Source organism: Nothoprocta perdicaria, unplaced genomic scaffold, assembly GCF_003342845.1.
Source record: "Nothoprocta perdicaria isolate Ctin4 unplaced genomic scaffold, notPer1 scaffold_64, whole genome shotgun sequence".
Classification (NCBI taxonomy): Eukaryota; Metazoa; Chordata; class Aves; order Tinamiformes; family Tinamidae; genus Nothoprocta; species Nothoprocta perdicaria.
Genome location: NW_020455910.1, coordinates 1,959,751 through 1,966,167, shown reverse-complemented (window position 1 = coordinate 1,966,167; position 6,417 = coordinate 1,959,751).

Below are 6,417 nucleotides of genomic sequence, written 5' to 3'. Positions count from 1 at the left end.
AAAAAAAAAAAAAAAAGAAAAAGAAATAATAATAATTACTATTATTATTATTAAGACCCAAAGTGGAGGTCAGTTTCCCAGGCAGCGCGTGCTCCTCGCGGCTCCTCACTCTCAAGGGAGCACTTGGCTCTAGGCAAAGCAGGAGTTACAAAAGCCCCTTGCAGGGCTCCAGAAGGGTAAGGTGAAGAGGAGGAGGCCACAGCTTGGGTTTGTCCCCRGTTGGAATCCACGCTCCTCTCGCACCGTCCTCCTAATCCCCTCCAGCGCCGTGTTTAACCGGCGCACAAATTAACATTAATCTCATTGGCATCGGCTCTGGTTTTTCCACTGCTGGGGCTGAGCAAGCTGCGTTCGGAGAAGGGATCCAACCAGTGTGGTTAAGCAGTAGCAGGCCCACCAAGGCAGGTGGAAGCAGGGCTTATAACTGAGCCGGCTTYTCCCTATTTTATTATTTGGGAATCATATCGCTTGCTAGAGGAAATAGGGAAGATTGTACCACGCGCTCTGCATGCTTAGCCTGATCCTAAGGATGATTTATGTACTGACGCCTGCCTTGGCTAACAACCAAGTTCCACAATTTATCATCAAAATGTAACATGGAAAAGTACTCAAATGTTTCCCTGTATGGTTGCTTTGGGGCTCCTCTTTATTACTCGTGCACAGACCAGTGACGCTGAGATAAAAGCTAACTTGGCATGGAGGAGSTTTTCTAACTGTGCCTCGTTCCTTCTTTAAAACCACTACAGTAAATTAAAATACTTTAAGTAGAAATTTCACTGTTTTTAGCTTGTCCTTATGAAACTTCTAAGAATTTTTTAATCGTACATAAAGAGAAAAGCCCCTTGGGACCAAAATTATAATTCTGGAAAAGATATATGCCAAAGCCAAATATTTTCTTTAAAAAAAATTCAAAAATGATGCTATGATTCCAGTAAAATGAAGCATCCATATTGGAAAAAAATCATAAAACAAAAGAAAGATCTTAAATAACATGGTCTGTACTATCTCAACAGTAACCTTGAATGACCTATATTTAATACCAGAAAATGAGTAAGATGGAAAGACTAAGATCTCAAACATACAACTCACATCTTTCTAAAGAAAAATTAAAATTAAAATTAAAAATTTTCTTTTTTACTCGTGGTTCCCATCAATAGCTTTAATCTGGGTAACCTAGGAAGAGAAAGGAAGGGAGAATGAAATGGTAAATGCTAATAATTTCAGTGTAATTTCCTGGATATTTATTAACTTCAGTTCAAAAGGCCTCGGAGGAAAAATCAGGAAACACCAGGAAATATCACACTCTTGATTTATTACTGAGTCTAGGAGTTCAAGCAACTAAGAGCAGGGACTCCTAGGCAGAGTTGAGGAAAATGAGCARGTTGAATCTACCCTCTTTTCTGTGGAGCGCTACCTGCCCTGCAGATATCAGACGTGGTCCCTGCCTTGAAGCCTTTATAATCCTCAGCCTTACTCAGTAAGTGGGAGTGCATGTAATGCTTCCCACCAGCCTGGTGGGACCCAGCAAGTTATCCCAGGTCATTCCTCTTGTGGTGCAGCCAAAGATGTGACTGAAAACTGAATTAAAAGGAAGAGATACAAGGCAATAAGAAGGATGGCAAGGACCACCCAGATGACAGCATGAGTTTTACTGTGCTAAGCAATTTAATTTCCTTACAGGCAAACAGATTTTGAGAAGGCATTTGACTGCTATTAAAGCATCCGGCTTCCTCTACACAACCTCATTCAATGGCAGAATTAGCTCCTGTGCCTTGGCTTCTGGGTGAATCCTTTTGAAGGAGGGGTGGCTGGCAGGACATCAGCATCAGGCTGCAAGTTATGGTGGAGATCTCTGGATTCTGCTGATTGTTTCATTCCAGGCCTAAGACTATGTTCAGCCTCTGCTAGTGACCAGCTCAAAAGGCTTTGGGCAACCACTGTTTAGTAGAAGGAAATGCAGTACTGCACACGCTTTTGGTGGCCTTRGAAGTATGCTGTCAAGTACCTATCAAGGAAGAAATTCAACAGGAATGTGCATGCAAATATCCAAAGCTCTGTATTTACTAATTTGCTTCAGAGGTTGCGTATTTCCATAGGTATAGACACATAAGCATAATCTTTGTATTTTAAGTTTCTATGTCRTTCACTTAAGTCTTAAACAAACCTGAGTTTTGTCAAGGCTACTAGAGATGTAAAGGACAATCTGGATTATTATCTTTATAAAACAAAACTCAGAGAGAACCACTACTGCTGCCTTAGTAAGTGCTGTGTATTAAGTAAGCAGACAGCATAGGACAAGCAATTACTTTAATTGCACTGAAAAAAAAGAGAAAACTTTTCAATTCCAGTGTTACATATGACACAGTAAGAGAATTTTCCAAGTCAGCATTTTAAATGCACAGGTCAAACCCAACCTTATAACCCTGCTCAAACACAAGGTGCTGTAGACAGCAGGAGGCACTGAGAAGAGAAATGCAAATTCGGAGGTCCTTGCGCTTGCACTCGTTTCACACAGAAACACGATCCCCTCAGTACAGCCAGACAACTACGCTACCCTCTTCCCAATTCCTGTCTGTGCTGGAGGCTGTTAAAAAATGAGCATTTGATGTTTCCTGCCACTGCTCTTCTGCATGTCCCCAGTCTATCTCCTCACTGCAGAGGACAACTGCTGTCAGGTGAGGCTTTAATCCATTGGACATATTTGTTTTACCATTAGTATTGGTGGCTAGTACTCCTCCTCCCAGTCCTTTAAATGCCTCTCTTAACAAGACTGCTTGAAAAGCTGGCTTGGAAGCTGCCATGTCCTTCCTACCTTCTGTCCAGACTCCCAGTCAAGGGCTGTTGCCCTTGTTGTTGAATAATTCAATTACACTGCTGCCCAGACCCGCAAAAAGGCAGTTCTAGGGTACCCCTTCTGAGCCACCTGTTTTGTTCTGTGAGATTAGCCTCATACTCCAGGGTGAGCAAATGTCTTGTATTTGGTCAGATTGAGTCCAAATAAGGTTAGAGTCAGGAAAAAAAGGTTTAGACATCATCCTTGGACCCAGCATGGTGGACAGCACTGGGAAACTTATCACAATTTTAATAGATTAAATAAATAGTCCAATTTTTTGCTTGATCTGATTCAGAACCTGTTTTTAAGTGTGACTGTGAGCCACTCAGATGTTCATGGCTACAGAAATACTTTATGTGATGAAGCCTGAAAAAAAAAAAAGTTAAAACAATGATGTTTCTGAACATCTGAACATAAAAACAATGATTCTGTTCTGGATCGTGGCAGTGATCCTATTTTACTGCCTGTAGGTGACTGGAAGCATTTAGTGGAAGGTTATTAATTCTCCTGCTTTGTATTAAAAAAAAAAAAAAAAAAAAAAGTCAAGACAAGAACAGTATTTTTCTCCATGTTAGCATTCAGGATGCATTTTAGAAGCATAGAGATGGAGTTTGGTACATAACTGCTCACATAGAGCTAGTCAAATTGACGTGTTTCTGCACTACACAGTAAGAATTATATGTCTTCTCTTTCAAAGCTCATGATTGGCTTTGTAGAAGACAGTGAGTTGCTCTTGCAGCAACAGAAAAAAAGTGGTATACTTGCATGTGTTTTTATGACTGTTACAATTCTTCAAAAGCCRAAAGAGGACTTTCTTTAAAAAATCCTTTAATTATTCATTGTTTGTGACTGAAACATGCATCACTTATTTAAAATATATTTTTAAAACAGGATTACAATCCATACTATTAACATTTTGATCTGTTCTTGCAATGTTGTAACAAARCAACATTTCAGATGCTCTCCAGGAACCAGCTCCCCCTACCATCTCCTTCCTCTTCCGAAGGAGCCTCAGTTTTGCGGTGAGGATGCAGGGCTTGGGCCAAGCCTGGCAACCTCTGGAGTGAGCCACGAGCCAGCTACTACTTCTGGGCTTCCCAGTGGCATAGAAATTACTCTCTGGAGGTCTTCAAAACMCGCCTGGATGCCACCCTGTGCCACATGCTGTAGGTGTGCCTGCTTGAGCAGGAAGGTTGGACTAGATGATCTCTAGAGGTCCCTTCCAACCTTRAATATTCTGTGATTCTGTGATTCCCAGTCACACTAGCTTCACAGAAGCATTTTAACATTTCGGATAAGAAGAATACATCTGTGCTGTGTTCACTGGGAACCTCAGAAATAGGTTGTCTCATTTTCTGCTTGGTAGCAGATCTGTTGCTGTACTCACAGCATTTCTCAAGTGTCAGGTATTAACTCTTGCTCTAGCAATGCTTACGTGGCAGGGTTGAGGCCTTGAYGCTGGTAGGTAGGTTATGAGTTTTGAGAAGATTCTTGCCAGAAGTCCTTGGAGACTTGCAATCTCTTATCACACCCAGACTCAYGGTTCACACCGCTCCTGGTCGCAGCTTTGGGGCACATTCTGTGCTGTCTGTTTGCCCCCAAGGTGCGACATGGCCTTCCTTGTGATTCCCTTTCCATTAYTGCCACTTCCCCACACAAACGCTCTGTCCCCAGGGCAGCCCCTGCTTGGGCTGCAGTAGTGACAGCTCCTCGCAAGGCAGGCACGGCTAAAACTTGCCTTGATCCCTGTGAACTGGGACAAGCTGGCTCGTGTTGTGGGCAGAACAATCTCCTTGCAGGGAATTTTACTGCATTTTACTGCATTTTACTTGGCACCAGCTTCTGGTCGCTGATCCTGAGAAGAAGAAAACAAAGACTAATGCTTCAGGAAACATCTTTCCTCCCTCTTTCTCAGGTTCAACTTCAACCAAATGTCTCTTGCTCCCTGCTTCGCCCTCCCTCTCCCTCGCTGTCCCCAGGCACTTGGTGCCTCAGAGCAGCCATGGGCAGCTGCTCTGTGCCCAACCATTGCTTTGGACAACTCCCTTCTTCTCGTTTCCCTCCGCTTGGCTTCTTGCTGCCTCCACTGGTGACTTCCTCCCCAGCCATCTCTCTGGGACACTCCTGTTCTCCTGGTGGATCCCTCTGGCCACTGTCCCCTGCTTCGGTTGGTCTGGGAACCTCCTGGAAGCAGCTGTGACCAGCGTGGGGCAGCCCAGGGCCTCTGCCAGCCGTGCACCAAAACCCTACGGGCAGATTGGGCTGGTCTAAATCATGACTACGAGAAGAATAAACGCACATTAAATTTGCTGATTTTGAATATTGGGATTACTGGCTAGAGGGACTTTCAGTGGTGGTGCAGAAATTTTAAAGGTACTATTCGCCTGAAGTTATTTGAGAAGTGCTTACAGAATGAATATAGAAAAGTAAAATGTATAAAGGAGTCTTAAAAGTGCATCTAAAGATAGAGTATGGCTGTGTTAGAGGAATGGCTCCTCTCTGAAGCTTTTTGTACTGCAGCATTTCTAGACAGTCATAGTTGAGTGGTACAGAACTTCTATTCACTATTATAAACTTGGATAAATCTCCGACTTTCTGTAATCCTTTTAGCACCTCTGACTAAATTAAATTAACAAACCTCACGGCCCAGCTCACATCCAACAAAGTGAAAGAGCCTTCTCTGTGCTGCTGGTGCAGCTTGCTCAGCCACCCAAACAGAGCAAGCACCAGGAGCGCTGTCGCTGCGGGTGCCCTCATCGCACCGGGAGCATTGCAGAGCATGAGGGTAGATGAAAGCCTCAGCAAGAGCCCTCCAGCACTGACCATGTGAACCATTAGGTTTCACCTGAATCCTCCTGTGCCAAATTCAGGAGCTTGCATCCAGCTAGCACCTTGCTTCCTACGCAGAAACTCCTCCTCATGGAGGACATGCCGAGGTTGGGCTAATCTTGTCAGCCTTGTTTGATCCTTTACCAACCAGACTGATAATAGCAGGTGTCTTGCATCCAAATCATTGTTTTTTTGGTCTACTTAGAGCCTCTAGTTCATCACAGCTTTCTCCACCAGACTGATGAACTGGTGGAGCAGTTCCTTCCAGTCTTTTAGCACTAAGCATCTTCCACTGATGGAGTAATTTCTATGCCACAATAAAGTCTTCTCTAAGTCTGTTTGATAAATTAAATGTCAGCCTCTACTTCCAACTCTCCATGTATGCTTATTGCTTCTCTTATCCCTGCCTAGGTCTAACTCATGCTTTGTAGCTTTGTAAAAACCCATAAAATACAGATGTCAGATATTACAGTATTTACATAATCAATGGGCCCATAAACAGGATTGGAAGGAACAGGGAACCCCATGTTCATATTTGCTATTCAAGAATCTGGAATTTACACTCRGTATTTTATTATAGGGACACAAGAGAGGATCATTTATTTATTCATATTCATTTATTTTGGCCTTAACAACGTCTAAATTATCTTCAGAGGGTGTTTCCCAAGACTGTGATTCCAGTTCCCAAGATGTTTTGTATTAAAGAATATAGACCTCTTCTAATGTGAGTACTTCATTGCATACATATGCATCAA